The sequence below is a fragment of the Andrena cerasifolii genome, chromosome 2, assembly GCF_050908995.1.
Source record: "Andrena cerasifolii isolate SP2316 chromosome 2, iyAndCera1_principal, whole genome shotgun sequence".
In the NCBI taxonomy this organism is placed as follows: domain Eukaryota; kingdom Metazoa; phylum Arthropoda; class Insecta; order Hymenoptera; family Andrenidae; genus Andrena; species Andrena cerasifolii.
Window position 1 is genome coordinate 25250770 of NC_135119.1, and position 22944 is coordinate 25273713.

The following is a 22944-nucleotide window of genomic DNA, read 5'->3' on the forward strand; positions in this document are numbered from 1 at the left end:
AAGGGATGCGGTACCAATATGGCGGCTCGGTTAAAAGCAATCGGCCGGCGTGACTGCTGTCAGTCCGCGACAAGGCACGGCGGTAGCGCGTTCGTTCGTACGGGTGTATAATCGGTGTCGCGACAGACGCGAGCACGCTATTCCCTTTCGTTTCTCTGCATCTGTTAGGCCCCCTCCCCGCTCCTATTCGCCGTCCCCAAGGCCCCAGCAGAGGAGCATCGACGCTCGGAAAGCAGTTCCGAAATACCGTGAGTCATTCCGCTGCGCTTGGCCGATCTATAGATCGCTGCGAATCGTCGACCCGTCGTGCCCGACCACCGAGCCTCTTCCGTCCCATCGCCGCGACGTGCGCCGAGGAATTTCGACGAGGAAACCCGTCGGCCAGCCGCCGGAACGCCAGAGAATCCTTGGCCCGTCAGCTTTCGGCCGCCAGTGTCGCCGAGGGGCAGAGGGGGATCGTCGTCAGTGTGTGTTCCGATTTGTTCAGGGGAGGGTTGAAGATTTACGGGAGATCGCCGTTCCCCGCCGATCGACCGACTGTGTTCCTGGTAAGTGAGAAGAGAAGTTGTTTACACGGCGCGTGCGAGCAAAGATCCCGTTCACGGACCGCTTTGTCTCGCGTCCTGGCGTAACGGATCGACCCGCCGCGCGGGAACGATCCAACGATCCCGCGCATACCTCCGGCCGCCCTCTGTATTTACGTTCCGCCGTGAATGGGACCGCGGCTCATTGATTTTCCCGCGCTAACCGGCGCCGGCGAAATCGCCGAAACCGAGGGCGGGGTTCTCCTCGCGGAAAGCAGGGAAGTAGGTCTACAAGTTCGATTTTATTCCACGCTCGGTGGTGGGAAAAGTGGAAGCTGGAAGATTTTAATTGTGGCTCTGAGGCACGTTGGCATTGTTTTCGTGGGATCGGTTGGGGAAGGTAAAGGGGATCGATATTATCGTAGGCTTGGTCTAAAATTTAGCCCCTCTTTTCGGTGTTGTTATTGGTATTTCGGGGTATCAGTTCTGTGATGATAATTGGTATATACTTTCTGTCTATAAGTATTACAGGAAGCGAATTAATTGTTTCGAAATATAAAAATAATTATACAGTACTTTTCAAGAACAATTGTGAAAATTGTAAATTTATTAAACTCTTACAAGTTTCACTTTGAGGTTTAAGAATTGAAAATCTAAAATTCGAGAATGTTAAATCTAAGAAATCTAAAATTTAAATTTTACTTGGTATTTTATATTGAAAACTGTTGGAGGATTTCGATCTCTAACAAATATCCCCTTTTCTGCAAGTAGAACGTGTGTTCTAGTGTTTATAAACCGCAGTGTGGTTAAGAGACTTAGAATTAGTAGGGCAGGGACTTAGGAAACGGTTCTAGAACGAGTGACACGTCTCGGTAATAAGTAATAAGGACGATATTAAGTAATGATCTCTATACTGAATTTCTGAAGGAAACTGGTAATCCAGAGAAAATGAACGCGGTTAGTTAACCCACATATACACCGTGTGCGATTACTTTCGGCAGAAGTAGCGGTGTGCAACATTCAGCAGAATTTATATTTTACATTCGATCGATATATAATATGTGCTTGAAGAAGTGTGCCTGTGATAATTGAGTATCAATTTGCGTATCGCGTTAACCAGGTCACGGGGTCTCAGAATTCTTGTGTTAATTTAAAAAAAAAACAAATTCAAGTTCCTCGCGTAACGTTTTGCAAACACGTTTTCTTCGAGAGTGAAGGAGTAAAATTATCTATTTCACTTTAAAATCTCAAACTCGATATTTTTTTTTGAAAATTAAGTTTCGTTCGCGTGAGAAATATATCGCTCGATACAATTGCAGAATCTCGCGGCTAGGTATTTAAGGAGTTACGCAAACCCTGAAAGTTTTGAAAACACGATTTTTTTTTCTTTGCATTTTCTTATTACGTGAAGTTTTAAGAACAATTTAAGTCATTGTAGACGCAAAAATTCCCCAAAATAGCCGAGTTATAGGCTTTCAACGAGGCGCGGATGTCGATATTCCGCAGCAGGTAGCGACCACTCTACTTTTCTTCTTTTGCGTTCTTCTCGAAACTACATTTTCAAAGATGACCTATCAAATATCTCCAAAACTATTTGTCCGATTGAGTTCAAACTTGGCACGCATATTCTTAATGGTATTATCTACGATGTAGCTTATCAGTTTTTCCATCCTACACCCCATTCGTATATAATTAATGCTTTAAATTCGTTTTTTCATGTGAAAAACGTATAATTTTTTTCACTTTGCTCTCATTTGTGCAATAAATTTTTTTCTCTCAAATCCCTATGCTACATCGTAGGTATTTTATTAAGGAATACGAAAATCATCGGGTTTTTGATTTCAGACGAACATGTTCGTTATAATTTGTTAGGTTAGTCACGCGTGCAACGGCGGACGAGCTTCGCGGAAGAACAAATAACTCGGTCATTTTTTAATATTTTTGTACAGTATTTATACAATACATGCACTAATACATGCTCTGCCCATAAGAAGAAAATAAATAATTTTCAACCTCGTAGTATCGGTAAAAAAAATTCGTCTAGTTTAGTGCTGTTTCGAGCGCCTCAGGGTGGCGTAACCCCTTAATAAAACCCTGGCCAGAGAAGAACAAAGGAACTATTAGGAAATGTAGGAGCCACTTAAAATAAATTCCTAAAATATTGATTATCCCATTACAGAGCGCACGACCCTCCAATTATTTCGATCGCAGTGTGCTTAACATTGACAACCAATTTCATAGTCCACGGTGTGTCATTGGGTAAGTATGTACCCAGCTAGGATGAAGGCCAAAGACACTCGAAGAGTTTCGTCCTCGGAAGCTTCCGTGTCAATCCATTCCGTTTCGACATCTTGTCAACAGCGAGTTACCCTGCTGAGGATCAGTGCGCAGGGTCAAACGCGGACCTTTGTAGATTTCGAACATTAAAACGTCCATTCGTCCCAGTTCAAAGTTTCATTGCAGAACGCAAGCCTGCGCAGCTTTCGCGCCCGAAAAATCGCGCCGATCTATTTCGATTCGTATTTTTATTAGCGATAGCGCCATTTGACGGAGAACCTCGACCCCCCAGCTCCGAAATGCAATCGTTCACAATGGGCGATAAAAGCCAAAACCGTCCCGGTCACGGCGTACAAGAAATGCAGATCTTCGTTATTCTCGCGATCGTAATTCTGGGAAACTCGCTGGGAAACGACTGTTATTGTCTAGCTAGATAGCCCAGTGAATTATCTCGCAATTACGCGCGTATTTTTCTGTAATCTGCGAGCGACACGTGGGCAATCCTCGCGATACAGGCGTGAATGGAGGCGCTCGAAAAAAGTATACGGGGTGTCTCGCGAATAAGAAATGTTTTACAGTTTCGCCGCTATATATCTTTATTCCACCCAACTTGGGAACGTTAAAAGTCGCAAACACTCGGGTTGAAAAAATTGTTGTGTTCCCAAAACACATATTAATAAATAGAAGAAACTTCAATCTAGTAAACACATTCTTTTTGTGACAAAAAAATTCTAAACAGCGGTACTTTATCAGGGCGTCACAGTGGAAAGACCCCTTAAATAAGTACGAGCCAGCAAATTTTACCCAATTTTGTCCAGAACACCCTGTGCACAGGATCGACGAGATCACGCGTAACGTGTGTGCTTTAACTGTGCTTCGACGCTATGTACACGTTTCTAAGTGCGATATAAAACCGATTGGTCCACGGTGTTTTCGACTGATTAACGGTAGTCGGTGACAGTAACGAAGTCCCTTTTTGTTTCCACGTTTCTTCGCTTCCACCAGTTGGTCAAGCCACCTGAGCAGCCGATTTGAGTTCGATTCACGTTCTACTCGCTCGCGACGCGCTTAGGAAGCATTCAAGGGGCGTGTTTCAAGATTCCAAATGCTCTTCGCTGTCGTTTGCAGACGCGGCGGCCCAGAACTTCTGAGGTCCCTGGGCCTTTGGCTTACGTGGATATTACAACTTTCAGTTGCTGTAATTTATTCGCAGCTACGTCCCATTCTTATTCCACGCGCGAGCTTCTCGTTGTGAAGATCGGCTTCCTTTGGCTCCCTTTCGAATTTAACGTTGCACTCTTTTTCCAGTAATATTGTGAACAGAATTTACACAATATTTCTGTCTTCGCTTTGAATTCTCGTATATTCCTCGGCAGCACTTGAGCTGGTAAAAGGTGGCGCGAAAGTCACCATCCGATGTTCTATAACTTTGCTTCTAAATGAAACCACGTGGGTTTTTTTTTGGTACCATTTATTGAGACTTATAAATTTGTGACATCGAGTTATAAAGATAATATTCGACAAACGACCGCTATGCGAATTGAGGCTTTTTTTAATATATTTTCCCTGGTATTTTCAAGAATCTGTGGGGTTAGAGTTTTGATTTCGTGTTGAATATTGCCCCTTAATTGTTGTAAAGTCAGTGGGTTATTCACGTAAACCAATGCCTTCAAATGGCCCCTAAAAAAGAATTCTTTAATCATTCGTCTAAATTTACGTTGTGTTAAGACCACTGACGAATATTTACGTAAATACATCCACACAATTTGGCCGCGTTCTTGAAAGGTATGCTTATTCATCTTTATGGACAACTAGCTTTACTCCTCGGCTTCGCTCGAAATTTAGATTCTGATTTTATAAAAGGAATTTTTTTTAATTTTTTTGTGAAAATTGTCACATTCATCTGGATTAGTCAGGCATAACGAGCTGAGGCACATTTCGTGATCCCAGAGTTTATCGTTCGAAAGTTTTTAGGCGACAGGCAAACACAGAAACATAGGTAGAAGGTGAGTGTCCCAATTTCTGCTCATTTAAGAGATAACTCGTCATAAAGAAGGTGTAAAAAATTTGTTTGTGATGAAAATTTGCAGGGTAAGTGATTAATTCTTTAATAATAAATCAACCAATTCAAAACCTATTTAAGAAAGATATTTCAAGATTGTTAACTATTAGTAATTTCTAATTAAATATATGATGCTCTAAAAAATATAGCGATGTATGTATTGCCCCAAGCTCGTCCAACACTCGCGTAAGTGTTTAAATAGTTTAGAATTATTTTGTTTCAACTATAGCAATAAAAATTAGGAGATATTAACTTCGGATACTGACCTCTTCTATTGAAATATCAAAACATTCAAAACATCACATATACCTGAAATTAAAAAAGTTAGGAGATATTAACTTCGGATACTGACTTTTGCGCCACCTTTTACAATGAATTGATTATTATTCTTATTATTATTATTATTATTAAATTAACGGGAGAACCCTTTAGATACAAAGTATACAGCAAATTAGTACAAAGATAAAGTAAATATAACAAAAACATAAAATAACATAAAATAAAATGTAAAACGTATGCATGTATGTTAGTATGTATTATGTTTGTCCGCGAATTTCTCCGTAACTACTGGACCGATTTTCGTGAAACTTGTCGCATTTAGTTTAGCTTCGATCAACTTAGGTCATGGAGAAAAAATTATCAAAATCGGTTCAGTAGTTTTGAAGTTACGCCAAAAATAAGAAATCTGTTTCATTATCCGGCTTCATTATTTAAATAAATCTAGTTGTATAACTTAAATAACTAAAAAGTAAAAAATAAACAAATTAAAACCCGACTTAAAAATCAAATGAAAATGCGCTAATAAGTAAAAATTAATTTTCTTCCTTATTTAATCCGTGACTCTCAATTGTTTTAAGTCGGCGCTAGATTTGCACAGTGCAAATGATGAGGCGCCGACATAAAAAAAATTGAGAGTCGTAGATTAAATAAGGAACAAAATTATTTTTTACTTTCTAGCGCAATTTTATTTTATTTTTGAAGTAGGATTTTCTTCATTTGTGATAGACTTGTCAATTTTCTGAAATAAAAATATTTTCCCGTGATTCAGCGCTTTCGACGATAATTCCCTCAGACTCGGGGGTCAGCTTTGTACTGTCTCTCGAGACTGGTGGGAAAAAAATGGCAGATCATACAAGAGTCGGACAATTGCACACTTAGCGCGCAATTATTAAAGCAGCTGATAAATTAGATATTTATGAAATCGCTCCTCGGAGGTCTATTGTGCCTCCGTGATCAATTTAAATAGCAGTAAAAGACTCATCGACACTGCGTGAACTTCGAATTCAGTATTCCGCGCTCGTTTCGTATTAATTAAAGTGGCTGCACTGCCGGGCAGTTCAATAGAAGTTCCTTCGTTTTTCCGTCGGCTTTTATTCACTTTCATTGACGATTGTGATAGGTCGTAAAATTAGCACATCGATAATTCCACTTTCTCTGCTCCTGTGCCGCATAATTCGACGCTATTCTCACTGGCGGAAATCATTCTTTGCTGGATGCATTGTTTTCGAAACGTTTACGAGCTTTAAATATTCAAGCAGAGTATAGGAGGTGGGGGGCAAAGTGCTCCGTGTATTTTACTTTGAATACTTCATTAGTGCCAATATATTCTAATGTGTTTGAATATATTTCACTATAGTTGGGTATATCGTGTTTCTGTAGCTGGGTATATCTCATTGTCATTATATCACAATATAATAATCAAAATAATAATTCTTTGTTGCACAAGTAGACACTACGAAACTAACAAGAATATAAAAAAAGGAAATACATAAAAAAACAAGAAAAAGAAAATAATTCCAATATATTGGAATATATCTCAGTGTATTCCAACATGCCGCAATACATTTCAGCATATTCCAACATTTTCAAAGTTTTCCAATAGCCAATTCTATACTCCACTACTTCGCGAACAAACGCACAGTTTGAACAACAAAGAAGCCCCTTGTGTATTCCTCCAATTGGACGCACGATCCGAAACGCATATTAATCGACCCTCGATCGTTACTCCGCCGATCGAGAGCCGGAAGAAGCGGATCTCGGGCCCGTCTGATTACCAATTCGACCCTCGAAACGCGGTTGTCCTTGGCGACGTCTCTGCGATACGACCGAGATCATCCCGACTTCCGCCAGACGGGCGGAAAAAAGAACAACGATTTCGCGAAGATTCAGAAATGTCAAGGCTGGGCCGATTAGCATTCCCCAGACGTTTCCGTATTCCCCGAAACGCTGAAATTGGAAAATCACCCTCTCCTTTTCCTGCTTGCTTCCCACAACGTCTATTTTTATCCCCAAGTCTGGAGGAAAACGGTACAAAAAACGTTCCCTGGAGTGTTTACTCGAACGTTGAATCAGATATTACAGGCACGATCTCTATCCAGATCACAATTCAGTGTACCTGTGTATTAGAATATTCAGAATGGTAAGCGTTGGTCTCCATATCACGTCCGCCTAACCATCTGTCATTAGCGAACTTGTGCTTATCAGTCGTCGGATTAGTAGCCTTCTATCTACAATCTAAAATCTAAACAGAATCACTCGTATCTCCTGGTATCATCGAAATAACAGCCAATCACAGCCGCCGAGTTGTTCTGCGAGAAAAATTTGGAATGGGGCTTTAACAAATATTCGAATAATGTAAGTATTCGAAAATTCGAAAATCAGAGAATTCGAATTTGAGATTCGAATATTCGAATACCAGAGAAGTCGACTTTGAGATTTGAATATTCGAATACCAGATATTTCGAATTTGAGATTCGAATATTCGAGTACCAGAGAATTCGAATTCGAATATTCGAATACCAGAGAATTCGAATTTGAGATTTGAATACCAGAGAATTCGAATTTGAATATTCGAATACCAGAGAATTCGAATTTGAATATTCGAATACCAGAGAATTCGAATTTGAATATTCGAATACCAGAGAATTCGAATTTGAATATTCGAATACCAGAGAATTCGAATTTGAATATTCGAATACCAGAGAATTCGAATTTGAATATTCGAATACCAGAGAATTCGAATTTGAATATTCGAATACCAGAGAATTCGAATTTGAGATTCGAATATTCGAATACCAGAGATTTCGAATATTCGAATACCAGAGAATTCGAATTTGAATATTCGAATACCAGAGAATTCGAATTTGAATATTCGAATACCAGAGAATTCGAATTTGAATATTCGAATACCAGAGAATTCGAATTTGAATATTCGAATACCAGAGAATTCGAATTTGAATATTCGAATACCAGAGAATTCGAATTTGAGATTCGAATATTCGAATACCAGAGATTTCGAATATTCAAATACCAGAGATTTCGAATTTGAGATTCGAATATTCGAATACTAGAGAATTTGAATTTGAGATTCGAATACTAGAGAATTTGAATTTGAGATTCGAATATTCGAATGTTTGAATATTTGATTATTCGAATAATTACAGCTGTAATTTGGAATCGGTTCCATCGGGCTCCAATTGCTCGAATATACAATAATAATACGTCTTTATTACACCACCAAATTGTATTGTTAGATTAATACAGTTGTTTTTTTGTGGTATAATCGGCGAGATTCAGCAAAATGCAGTTTTAAATTCCGACCCTATATCGTGTCGATGCAGGATTATTTAATTGAACGTGAATATCATTATTACCACGGCTCGACCGGTTGCGACAGAGTGTCTAGCGTGTATCATCTCGTCGCTTCGAATTTCACAAATCAACAGCGACGTCGAAAATGCGCCGGAGAATAATTTAATTGCCGCGGCTCTTAATCTCATTCGCATATTCATGGTGCATAATGCATGTTTTTTCGCGGCGCGCGGCGATGTGCGTAGAATCGCTCCTAGAGTCGAATGCTAGCCGAACCGAACGCGCGACCTCAACGTGTATTCGCAGGAGCCTTGAATGCTGGATGGCACACGCACACGTGCGCAGGTAACAAGGAAGTTTTTGAGTTTAGTGATTCACCGTGAATCTGCAATCACCCTCGAAATCTGATCAACGTTTCGTCGTGGTGGTCGTGACGGGGCGGTTTTCGATGGTGTGATTAATTCGATTAGAGGAGGATACAGAAACTGCACAGAAATTAAGTAGCCGAGGAGCGGAATTTATCCTGGACAGGAGCGGCTTTGGAGATTTAGGCCACTGCGTCTGCCCCAATTTTCGCGAAATATCAAATATTTTATTCAAAAGAATTGAAACGATTTTGAAATCAATTTAGCAAATTTATTGATTTAGACAACTTATTAACACAATGGACGAAAACACCACGAAGGAAGCTAAACTAAATATCTCAAAATACAAAAATTAAAATAAAATTTAATTTAAAAAGTTAAAATAAAATTAAATTAAAAATATTACATTAAATTATAATTTTAACTATTATATAGAACAACTCCGCATGGAATAATTATAAAAAAAACGTTGCAAATTTATAGAAAAACTCCCAAATCTCACTTCATTCAGTGTTTTAAATGAAAAAAAAGTAAATAGTATTCACTCCCTACTGAATGTCAAATTTTCTGCAATGACACCGGGTGTCCTAATATTTATCAACGGTATTAAATCAACAGATATTAAACCAACAGATTCGAAGAAAGGTCACATGGTGCTCGATGTAAAGAGTAAAATAAGCTGAAACAGATCCCTCAGCGATCCATAAATTCCCGCGGGCCAAGATCGACGCCTTTATAGGTCCCAAAGAGCAATGCCTGGAGCGTCGCGAGAATTCCTCAGCGCTACAATCCGTCACGGAATATATTTGCAATAAACACGGTAGATTATGGACCATTCCTCAGCGCGGATGGGGTTATTACCAAAATTCACCGGGGGAACGATAAATCTGCGGAACGGTGCCCGATCGGGTTGCGCGAGTTCGTTGCCGATCGCGCGGCTTGTGTACCTGCTTAGCTATTGCGTGAGAGGACGTTGCAACACCCCGGCGAATTTTCTGAAAGGGACCGAAACAAGTTTTGCTTTCTCTCGGCGCGCGCATTTCTTTTTTCCACCTGCCGCCCTAGATTCCTCGTGTTTTTTTCCGCCCGCCAGGGGGATCGGTATGCTAACTACTACCCTCGGCCCGCCGGCGTTGACCGGACGGGGAACGCCATCGATTCTGAGCAGAAACGCGTGCTCAGCGGTTCTCGAGAGCTTGCGGGCGAAGAAAGTGGCGTTTGCTCTGATTCGCCTCGTTACGTCGAACAATTGGCTTTCCATTCGATGGACGTAATGAACCACGCCGGCGGTTTTATTGACCCCCTCGGGGCAATAAACGCGCCGCGAGGTAACTCGACTTTTTTCCCCGATTGTCAAGAGGAAACGTTGAGCTTCTGCTTCTGTAAATGTGTTGTGGAATTTCGAAGGGAGTTTTCGCTGTGTGAGTCGATAGGAATGGATCGGATGGGATGGTAGTAGGTTCGAGATCACTGGTTTCTGAAGGGGTTTAGGCTAGGCGCGGATGAAAAGTATAGTTTTCGATAGTTACAGAGAAAGGTGAGTGAATGATCGTGCAATTATTGTGGTAACAAATTTGATAAACAAGGAACTCTGTTTACGTAATATATTCGCTGTACGTGATCGATACTCGAAAGTTCGCAATTTGATATAGAAATGTTCCCTTTCATTTTCATGTACGATTCGTGTACGTGGGTACATAATGCACGTAATGATTGGCCGAATGTTGTTTCCACCGCGGTGTAGTCGTCACTTGGTATTACCACAAATAAATTAGATGCATTTTGCAACTAATTTGAGACCGGTTCCGTGGCCGCTGATCGGCTCCGAGGAAGGACTTTAGTGCGGTGGTTACGTAAGAGGATTCTCCCGCCCTCCCTTCACTGTTCGACCAGGATTCCGTCATGCGGTACCATTAACGCGTTATAGCCACTCGGTGCAGCTATGCACTTTCCCTGCGCGAGGAGGTATTGCTGCAAGGGACTCGGCGGTCGTCAGACTTCAATTTCCATGGAAAAAGAACTCGATCAGTGTCTCGTTCGATCGTTTTCCTCGATAAAATTCCGGGAATAGAAAGGAAGATGACTCGTGAAAACGGAACCTGTTATTCCCATACGAATCATCTGGATGTGCAGTTCGTCAGAGTGGAAATTCCACCAGTGCAGTCTGCATTCTAATTATATCGCGTATTCTAAGTGTCTGAGAGTTCTCCGAAACTTTTGGAAATTTCGCGACCTTTAATATGTGTAACTATAGTCTTTAAGCTTCGAAATTTAGCAATCGAAGCTTAATAATGGGAGCACTACGATTCGAAGCTTGGCAATCGAGGCTCTAGTACTTGGAGTTCTAGAATTCAGAATTCTAGAAGTCGGTGCTTTAGAATTCGGAACCCTAGAAGTCGGAACACTACAATGTCGGTGCTTTAAAATTCCGAATCCTAGAATTGGAAGCTTTAAAATTCGGAACTTTAAAACTCGAAGCTTTAGAATTCGGAGCTCTAGATGTCAATACTTTGTAATTCGAAACCCTAGAATTCGAAGCTTTAAATTCGAAGCTTCAGAATTCAGAACACTAGGATGTCGGTGCTTTAAAATTCTGAACCCTAGAATTCGGAGCTTTAAAATTCGAAGCTTTAGAATTCGGAGCTCTAGATGTCAATACTTTGTAATTCGAAACCCTAGAATTCGAAGCTGTAAAATTCGGAACTTTAAAACTCGAAGCTGTAGAATTCGGAGCTCTAGATGTCAATATTTTGTATTTCGAAACTCTAGAATTCGGAGCTTTAAAATTCGAAGCTTTAGAATTCAGAGCTCTAGATGTCGGTGTTTTGTAATTCGGAAGCCTAGAATTTGAAGCTTTAAAATTCGGAACTTTAAAACTCGAAGCTTTAGAATTCGGAGCTCTAGATGTCAATACTTTGTAATTCGAAACCCTAGAATTCGAAGCTTTAAAATTCGGAACTTTAAAACTCGAAGCTTTAGAATTCGGAGCTCTAGATGTCAATATTTTGTAATTCGAAACTCTAGAATTCGAAGCTTTAAAACTTGAAGCTTTAGAATTCGGAGCTCTAGATGTCGATACTTTGTAATTCGAAACCCTAGAATTCGAAGCTTTAGAATTCGGAACACTGGAATGTCGGTGCTTTAAAATTCTGAACCCTAGAATTCGGAGCTTTAAAATTTTAAGCTTTAGAATTCGGAGCTCTAGATGTCGGTGTTTTGTAATTCGGAAGCCTAGAATTTGAAGCATTAAAATTCGGAACTTTAAAACTCAAAGCTTTAGAATTCGGAGCTCTAGATGTCAATATTTTGTAATTCGAAACTCTAGGATTCGAAGCTTTAAAACTCTAGGCTTTAGAATTCGAAGCTCTAGATGTCGGTACTTTGTAATTCGACGCTTTAAAATTCGGAACTGTTAAACTCGAAGCTTTAGAATCCGGAATTCTAGAATTTGGAGCTCTAGCACTCGGAGCCGCGTAACTTGACTGTAACAAACTTTGACCTCCACTAATCATAACCCCCTCGTACCATCCGTCACCGGTGACTCCGGTGAAACCCAGAAGAGATTCGCCAAAGTGCCCTTCCTCCGTTTTGCATACCTATACCGTAAACAACGAATGTAAGTAATTCATTTCACGTGCACAATTGTACACAATCGTGCACGTCGATACGGTGAAATGTACACAAAGCCAGGCTTTGATTAATCGGCACAAGCGGGCAAGTTATGTTGCCAAAACAAGCAACTGTGTCAGGCTTACGCAAACCGAATTCGGCTATGCTACACGCCTCGCGATTTACAGAACTCGCCAATAATAACCAGTCTCAACGAACTCTCGCGAGTGAAAGCGATCTTCCTTCCCTAAGGACACAATCTGATTTATGGGACAGGGAACAGCATTTGGGCGATGGATTTTTTCTGAATTTAGAAAGCGCGCGAAATGAGAATCCTCCTCGGGAACACGAGTTTCGCGATTCACGTCCGTACACCGATGACCCTCCACTTCGAATTCATTCCAATTTCCCCTAGCTCCCCACTACATCCTTACGCCAGCCCACACGCGTCTGACAAAAACGCGTTATTACCATTATCTGAACACTCGCGCGTAGGTATTACCGCGCTATCTTCGAAGCGACGGTACCGATCACCTTGAAATTTTAATCCGTCACGCAATGCGCCAGGTTCCTCCACTAACCCGAGCATCCTTTCGAAATGGAGCCGTCACGACGCGCCGCTGTTCGTAAATCCGTAAGCCCCGAGAACTGTGTCACGTAACGAGACACCGTGCACCGAATCCGCGCGCCATCGCCCCGCGTTATCGAGCGTGCCTCCGCCACGGATGCAGAGAGAGCCGGCCGGCGGGGCCGCGATAAGATTGAAATTTTCATAACTTCGACGGTGATATCAATATTTAGCGCGGGCCCAGACGATACGTAAACGGCGGAGATGTTTGCCCGGCCGGGAGGCCTTCTAGCAACAATCGCTTCTTAGAAACGCGCACACGATTAACGAAAAAAAAAACGCTCGCAAATTTGCGGCCGCGTCATCGCGTCTCCAAGAGGCGGCTCGCAAGAAAGTCGAAATTCGCACGACACCTCGAGGCCGCGATGTATTCTCGACCTTGTCGTTTGACTTATCGTCTCGCTACTTCGTTACACGTGCTGACTCGCGTTCTTGCGGCTCGGTGCGAGTAGCGATGGGAGTGAACGTACCGCGAACAAGGTTCAGAGGTGAAGGTTTGGATTTTATGGGGTTTCAATTTTACTTTGAAACGGAATTAACCTTTCGTTACTCGCGCTGTTGCAAGCTGGATAACTGTTGTGAACTTTGTTGTGCCTCAGCGACCAAGCGGTTTTGAACAATTTTCTAATCCTCTGGCTGTGGCTTTTGCACTTTATGAAAAATCGCCGTCTCTTTTACTCCAGTTTTTCAGTTCGGATGCACAGGCGTTGAAGGGAAACAGTTGTTATTTCGTAGGAAGTGCAACGGTCGGGTAATAGTTTATTGGCAAAATATAGTTCAAAGTGGAACTGTTGTGCGAAAGGTGTCATCAGAGCAATGGAAGTGAATGAAATAATACTGTTCCATCTTTTTTCTTTTTTAAAGACAAATGCATATTAGTATCGCACTCCAGGCAATTTTTTCTTCGTTGCCAATATTTCTGTAAATTTTTAAACCTTAACCCTTCGTGGCCACACGGGGTGTATCGCACCCCAAGAGAAATTTTCGAGTTGAAATGTCGCGCCGCTGCGTCTTCCAAATGGGATTTATCCCCCCAAAAAATAAAAGGAAAATTCAAAAATCATTTTTTCTCACAACCGTGAAAAATCGCTCATTTTCGACTACAAATTTGATCATATCAAAATTTACATTTCTAGAAAAAGACTATTGGACCATGACTGTATAAGTATGTACAATTATCACTGAAAAGTTAAAAGATGCAAAATACGAAAATGGTAACTCAAAAAATTACGCTGGGGTACAGCGAACCCCGTGTGACCAATTTGTGATTTTAAGAAGGTGTGACCACAAAGGGTTACTATTAAAATTTTAAAATTTGGTGAATTTTAACAAAGTCTTTTTTCCAGAACTATTAAACTGCTAATTTCATATCAAAATTTTTAGAAAAAGACTATTAGAGCGTGATTGTATGAGTAATACGAATGTACAATTATCACTGAACAGTTAAAAGTTTAAAAAATACAAAACTGCTAACTGAAAGATGACCCTGGGGTGCGGTGAATCCCATGTGATAAATTTCTGATTATAAGAAGGTGTGACCACGAAGGGCAAATATAGAATTATTTTTCAAGGAAAGTTATATTCTTAACTGAAAAATAATCAGAATACCAAATAAAACAAACAGGTGAAAATATCAAATAGACACAATAAAATCGCGAAGTAAAAAATACAACGCGCGGGTAACCACATTAAAAAATAATGTGCGGGTAACCAAAGGGTAACAGGATTGTGCTTACTATTTGTAACACTGTATTTATGAATGTAGAAAGAGGAAGGAAGTGGGAAAATTTAATGACCAGGAAAATGAAATGGACAAGGTGGGATATTTTTTATTTTAGTATGTTGTGGCGATTAGTTTTAGATCGACAGGATTTTAATAATTTCAGTAACTTTATATCCTCGTGTTGGGTGAATTCCATGGACCGACTCAGCGAATAGGGACATTAATCGCCGTCAAGGGTTACTATAATCCGAATTTATGCGCGAAGATCGGCGGCAAATCACGCGGCTCGCAATAAACGTCGCTGATCTGTTTTGCAATAGCGGCTAGAAGGTAGATTTCGCAAGAACCAACGAGGAGATCCGACTACCGTTTTGCTTCGCGCCCCATAGGACCGTTTCTTTTCCATCGTCCACGTAAATCCATGTGATCCACTACTAGACTAGATTACCTCTATCCGACATATGCCGCGATTTATCGCGCGATATCGACCGGCCGTTTCGCATTTGACCGGTTTATATCGGCGGTCGCCGGGCGGGACATCACCGAGCATTGGCAACGATCGTACTTTTTCTTTCTGCGTGCGACAAAATTACGTATTTAATTAACGTACTGAATACAGAAACTACGCTGACCTCGACACGGTCTACTTCGCCGATTTCACGTAGCGTCGCTGGTTACGCACCGCGACACGCGTTTCCAAAGCCACGTCGAAAGAGGGAACGGCACCGTGGGCTTGCCCAAAACTGCAGTGGTGTGAAAGAAACTTGAACTGCCATTGAGCGGTTGTTGGATATTTAACACCGAATAGGTTGTCACGCGTATTTTTTTTTTGGACGCAATTGTCACACTGAGTCCATTTTTCAATTAGCTGCTGTTTAAAAAAATATCTGTTAAATGAAGTCGTAAAAGTTCTGAGGTAAAGTTTGAACGTTGTAGGGCAATAATAATTCTTTACTGCACAGTAGACATTGCGAAAGTAAGAGGAAGATAAAAAATATAAATACGTATAAGAGAACAAAGTGAAGAAAAATAGAGGAGTTAGAATTTATATAATACATGTAGGGTTCATTCTCGAGAAATTTTATAATTGCTTATTTCTTATTTCTCGAGAAATACTAGAATTTCTCGAGAAACTTAAGTCTAGGAAAAATATTATAAATCTCATTTATTTTCGTAAATGAATGTATTACTAGTTAATCGCTTAAAAAATAAAAAATAAAAATATAAATACATATAAGAGAACAAAGTGAAGAAAACTAGAGGAGTTAGAATTTATATAATACATGTAGTGTTTCTTCTCGAGAATGCTTTCTCGAGAAATTTTATAATTGCTTATTTCTTATTTCTCGAGTAATACTAGAATTTCTGGAGGACGCATTGCGCTGCTTAAAAATAAATTTTAAAACCAAAAAGTAATGTTTCGCTTTGTACAAATTTTGTATTAAATAAATAAAGTTACCAATTATATTTAATATCTATTTTTTCATTTACACAAGTTTTGTATAAATTAGACAGGAATAATCATTTAGTTAAAGTTTTCTTGTGTTTTTGATAAGTATAATCAACATTATTCGAAAAATATAATTTTTGCCACATTTTTTTCAATTTCTCGAGGACTCTCGAGAATTCTCAAGAAATACGATCTCATTTCTGATTTCTCGGGAAACAAAAAACATCGAGAAATCAGGAACACTAAATACATGTAAAAGTAGAAGTTCAAAAGGCGAGAATATATGTTCATCGTTGAAAATTAACATTTAAAGTACCTACCTAGTATCATGTTTAAACAGTAGTGCCATTTTCAATGACGCCTAAAATATATATATTTTACCTCAAAGTTAAATCAGGGGCCATTTTTATTCAGAGTGACAACCGGGGGTTAATGAATGGTTCGATGTGTCCGGTGAATTTTAATAGAGTTAAGGCAAATGAAACTTAGCTTCCGTGAAATGCGTTGGAGAATTTCTACACAGGAAGTCAAATAGTCGCAAAGTGTGATTCGATGATTATTCCGTAACGAGGCATTTCTCTATATGTACGTACGTACTTTCCTTTCCTTTTCTATTTCCTCCGGTGTCAGCGCATTAGCGCGAATCGCAGCTAGGAAGTTTTGTAATCCGAGGACCACCATTCTTCTCAATTTCATACGATGCTGTAATAAAAACGGAAAGCAACGGCAGTGGTGTTATATCCATACATTCTCCCGCTGGGAAAGTAATCCGAAGCAGTTTTAGGTTTCTCGTGGGCCTTCCAAACATACGAGAATCACATCATCCACTTTTCATTAAATATCCTCTTACAGGCAAATATGGTAAATGGTAAAACCCACTTATGTTAACGTTTCCTCGAGCGTTCGACTTTCGAGGTTCACCGCACGATCTTCTATCGAAGCATTAGTGTTGCGCGGCTCCTACTCCTCCGACAAATAAAAGGAAAACAGCCCTGGCACCCCCGAAAGAAATAGGGAAAAGAGGATTAGTGTAGCCACGACTGAAGTAATTCGACAGCTTTGTAAAATGAAAAGAAGACTGGATTTTATTATTCAAATAAATTTTTATAGTTGCCTCGTGAATTTTATTGAATTGCATTAAACATATTCTTCTCCCCTCAACTCGGCTCCCCCAGGATTAAATCCCGAGTGCGCCACTTACACCCACAGAATCGAGTTGATCAGTTCCACTTCTGAGTGCTGCGTTTAATTAACGAAAGGAATCTCCTCAAGGCTAATAAAGGGAGAGGTATAGTAATTGCAAAGTATATAGATTGTAAAATCAATGAACCGTTAAACTAAACATATTCATACAGAAGTACGAAGAAATATGAAGAAATAACCACTCGAAGTCTCAATTAGATTCGCTACATTCTTCGCTGCCGCGGCTGGGCGGTTCGATCTACGACCTCGCCTGTATCTTTTCCAGCTACTGTACCCTTAGACCATACATACTGTGCTTATAGTCAAAGCGAAGCAAAGATAACGGGGGAAAGGCAACGTCACTCGCGAATTTTCGAATAATCATTAACAATGCTGCGAACATGTTGTTCAAAGAGTTGCAAAGACAATGATTAAATTAAATGACACTTTCGTAAATATTTATACATCGCTGGTAGTTCCATCGTAACTTTGCCCACATGTGCCGGGGCACGTAGATGATTTTATCTTTGCGTCAAGGCAGTTATCTGGAGCCGTGACGTAAGTATATAATGTATGATCGAAGACTGTGTATAGTGCCTATCCGAGATATAGTGACTTAGGTGCGAAGCCCCTCAGCGGGGTCCCACCCTGCTGGGTACTGGCTGCTAAACGTGCTCCCCTACAACCTCTCGCAGGACTGTATTTACAGCAGACCTGACAAAACTGGGGCCCTAACAGAAAATAAAACAGAAACTGAAGACGGTTTAATATTACTAAAATTTTTAATATCCAGTAGCAAAGCTTAATTGACGTCTTTTAATAATGATAAAGCGTATCTTGAATTTCTGTTTTATTTTCTGTCAGGGCCCCGGTTTTGTCCTGGTCTTCTCTAAATACAGTCCTGCAAGAGGTAGTAGGAGGGCATGTTTAGCGGCCAGTAACCAGCAGGGTGTCGGCTAAGGCCCCGCTGAGGGACTTCACACATAAGTCACTATATCTCGGCTAGGCACTATACGTGTACCGAAGTGTCACTGTCAGCCGCGCTGACGGACAAAAGGGCCCACAGACGCGCAGTCTCGCGTGGCCGCTGCGTTGACAATCGCGGGGCCTTTCGCTGGAAAAAAACAGTGACGTAATCGAAGCCAAGCGTGGCGCTGACGAGATAGGCGATAAAGCCGTGCTGGAAAGAGCGCGTCGACGGCCTCCACTTTTCTTCGCGAGTACGCGGCCGCAATTTCTCGCGAGTGCCGAGTGTCAACAAGGTGGCATGCGCGTACTCGTTCCTTTCTCTATTTTACCGTGCCTGCCACTCTTGTCTCTCTTGTCTCTCTCCCTCTCTCTCTCTCTCTCTCCATCCCCTCTTCACTATCCTCCCTTCGCCGATCGGTGTTTTTCTAGCATCTCTCCGCGGGTTCGTTCTGCGTTGCTCAAGGCAGGTCGAGCGCAGCCTTTCTCCCTCTGCCCCCGAGTATTACTTAAGATCAGGTTGTTGCGTTGCCCGGTAATAGTTACACTTGCACTTTCGTGACAGCGGCAGCGAGGCGCGCGAGCGCTACTTCAACCGACTTTCCCGCCTCGGCGCCGAGCGATCTAGCCCATACCGATCGGCGAGGTCGATCGGGCCTCTCCGTTACCGATCTTCGTGCGGAATTCTGTGATCTTGGTGGCCAGGGTGGCTGGGAAGTGGAGACTCGTTAGGCTTGAAGTTTGATCCTCCTGCTTACCGATTATCCTGCGCGAGATGGGCATGGAGATATCTTTGGAAATTTCAATCAATGCGTCCCATCTGGAGACTCTCGCTTTCGAATTCTGGGGCACAGATGATTCAAGGTTAATGTAAGTCGAGGGAGGGGGAAGGAATTGCACCGTTTCGGTTGTAGCTCCTTTGATTCTTTCGCAATTATACTTAATGATAATAATAATGATAATTTCCTTCCTGTCACTCCACTAAATTTTACGGATCATTTTCCTACTGTTCCGCCTTTTACTTTAACTCCCTACCATAGGAAATTCGCTCTGTAACCTCTTTCGCATCCTTCAAGCATGCAGCGACAGTATGTTTTGCTAATCAGCATTAACAATTAATTATTAAGTTTTAGTTTTGTCATTTTCCAACTACACGCGTATGATGTTAGTTCTTACTTTTGATTATGTTATTTGGCCGTCTGCTTTTAATTTTTGTGTGCTCTATTGTGTTAGCTTTAGTTTCAAGTAGCTTTAAGGGTAGGTTCCGGTCTAGAGCTAAAAAAAATAGGTGATATTTAGGAATTAATTAAAGGAAAACTACTGTATATAATTTGATGGGACTTCTTGCATTGTATTAAGGATGTCTTAAATTATAGAAATATATTTTTTGTTTTATAATTAATCATTGCAGACAGCCTTGGGGAGTCGTTAAAGTCAAGGCGTCAAAAAATTGATCAAAATCGGTGGGTGCTGTATCTCCAAAAGTTATTATCCGATTCGACTGAAACCTTTTTTATTTTGAAGATTATTCTTCTGTCTAAGGGAGGGACTGGATAAAATTACAAAAATGACATTTTTTTTAGAAAATAACGACACTTCAAGTGTGAAATCACTTTTCCCTGTATTTTTCGTCCTTTCAACGCCTTTGAAAATTATAAATCTTTAATTTTTTGTAATTTTTTCTAGCCCCCCCCCCTAGCCAAAAGAATAATCTTCAAAATAAAAAAAGTTTGAGTCGAATCGGATAACAATTTTTGAAGATACAGGTCCCACCGTTTTGAGAACACTGTTTCGAGAAAAATTGCCGCTACTCAAATGCCTATAACTTCGGGAATTTTACGAATTTCAACAAATCCTTTTAAACCCGTATACCTAAAAGATTGAACTTTCGATAAATGAAATAAAAAGAAATCGATATTTAGACCGCAACCTCCCCTTAAATGGTAAGGTTAATAACAGCTGACTGCTGTGCCTCGCCTTTTGCACTCCTCTAGTGTTATATGTGCTATTCAAATCAAACTAATCTTTTTCTTTTTCCTCTTTCTCTTTCTCACTTTTTTTATGTTTTCTATTTTAAAGTCTGCTGTGCAATAAAGAATTATTATAATAATAATACGTCTTTATTACATTCGCATCAGCATAAAATTAACAAAAGTTAACCATGCTAAAGTAATACCAGCGAATTTCCACGAAGAGATGCCAGGGGGAGTTACCTTAAGGGGTTAGGCCACCTTGGACGAAGCAAAGTCATCTTCGGCAATTGTTTTGAGGGATGATGAAATAAATTTGCTTCGCTCAAGGTGGCTTAACCCTTTAACGCCGAACGGCACCTAATGCCGAGCATTAGCTTTATCGGTGACATTTGAAACGCTATCGAGCCGTTATTACGCGTATATGGTAGAGGGGATAGAAAAAACAGCAATTAGGTTTCGACACGTCGCAGTAGCGCGTGCACAGCCCAGGAGACTATTTTAATATTATTTCTCTCTTCTTACTTAAGGAAAATCTTCAGCTTAAGGCACTAGAGGAACTTCCCCTGATAGGTGAGATTCAGCAATTTGCTGTTCTTAATCCTGAGAATAATAACAAAATACTAATAATAATAGAAAATGAATATAATACTAATAAGTCAGTTGAGAATAATATCAAAATAATAAAAATAGAAGGAGAATATAAATACTAATAAGTCTAAACCCTGAGAATAATAACAAAATACGAATAATAATAACAAAAAGAATATAAATACTAATATGCCTAAGCCTGAGAATAATAACAAAATACTAATAATAATAGAAAATGAATATAATACTAATAAGTCAGTTGAGAATAATATCAAAATAATAAAAATAGAAGGAGAATATAAATACTAATAAGTCTAAACTCTGAGAATAATAACAAAATACGAATAATAATAAAAAAGAATATAAATACTAATATGCCTAAGCCTGAGAATAATAACAAAATACTAATAATAATAGAAAATGAATATAATACTAATAAGTCAGTTGAGAATAATATCAAAATAATAATAATAGAAGAAGAATATAAATACTAATAAGTCTAAACCCTGAGAATAATAACAAAATACGAATAATAATAAAAAAAGAATATAAATACTAATATGCCTAAGCCTGAGAATAATAACAAAATACTAATAATATAAAAAGAATAAAAATACTAATAAATGCAATAAAATAAAATACGAAGCCAAGCCGAAAACAAACACACTGCAGAAGGCACGTTCAAACTTACCACGGGGTTAATAGCACTGGACAATAAAATACCCGAGACACTACGCCGCTCGGTATCCTGGTAGTACTGTTCCAACGGGTTTCCAAAGAATCCGGGGAAAAACTGTCGCTCGTTATGTTACCTTGCCAATTTTTAGAGGTACATAGATCGAAGGAGAAACTCGAATGGCTAATGCGGCCATTTAAGGCTCGCGACAAAGTGGATTTGTTTTCCCGGTGCCTGCACTGTCATTTTTGTAAATTGTACTTATTCGCGGCCGGCGTGCCGCAGCAGTTCATAATAACGTTGTTCCCCGTTATTAACGCTGCGATATTGTATAACGCCAATTATGCGCGCGCGCGGCCCCGTGTGCGCGTCGAATTACAGCCACCCACGGTTTCTACACAGCGGCCACGCTTAATTTCAATAATCTTCCCCGCGATTCGTTAAGCTCCTAGCGAGTGACAGTATATTTAGACGCGTCGGGGCGCGAATAGACTCCGCTGGGTGCATGTCGAGTTAAATAAAGATGCGCGTGCTGCAGCCACGAACTCTCGCAATATCCAGCTGCTCCGAACTCTCAGGCTCCTCCGCGCCTCTGATAGAAACATGTTTAAAAGCAGCTCCGAAGATAAAGCTGCGGGGAACTAGGAGTACTGGCAACGAAATTCGATTAGAAAGTGTGATGGAAATTTGATTAAGTAGCATCCTAGTAGGACCGGCAAATGGACCTAGTTGTGCAGAAAGCTACCAACCCTCGGTGATCTGAAACTGAGTTTTATTTCAAGATTTTAATTGTTAAAGAAAAATAGCTTTACTTCTATTGGGTGTATTTTATTTCTTGTTATTGTTTTGCAAGGTTTTTTAATGGGGTATTTAATAGTGAGTGGTGTGATTAATAGTATTTTAATAAATCTGCAGCTTTTGTTCTAATAATTGTGTGACGTAAGAGTTGTTCTATGGATTGCTAATTTTTGCAAAGTAAAGATCAAATGCAAGAATTTTTTGCATTTTGAGGGTTGGTAGCTTTCTGTGTAACTAGGCCCAAATTAACCTGCAGCGAACTGGAATCAAATTACCGGCTTTGTAATTCGATTCAAAATTTTACATTAAGGGTGTATTCTAGTCTAGACACTCGTTTTTGAAGGTGATATTTGGAAATTAATTCTGGAAAACCTATCGCACCTACAGGGCAGAGGTTTTGCACACTTATTTAGTAGTGTTTGAACTATCAACACAAATTTTTGGAATGCGTTATATTGAAATTTGTCCAAGTTACACGCCGAAGCGCAGGTCATGTCATGAAAAACCGGCCCCATCGGGCGCACGAATTGCG

General features: G+C 40.2%; 1 protein-coding gene across 9 annotated transcripts in view; it reads left to right on the top strand.

Moving 5' to 3' along the window:
• LOC143378764 (very long chain fatty acid elongase AAEL008004) overlaps nucleotides 1–22944 on the top strand; it is an 84716-nt gene that overhangs the window by 26156 nt on the left and 35616 nt on the right. The window contains exon 1 of one of the 9 annotated variants that reach the window (XM_076830722.1): nucleotides 58–548. The exons of the other annotated variants lie outside the window; for them this stretch is intronic. The gene's annotated coding sequence lies outside the window, so the exon portion shown is untranslated. Of the gene's footprint in view, nucleotides 1–57; nucleotides 549–22944 lie in introns of those variants that run through there. 9 annotated transcript variants of the gene reach the window in all.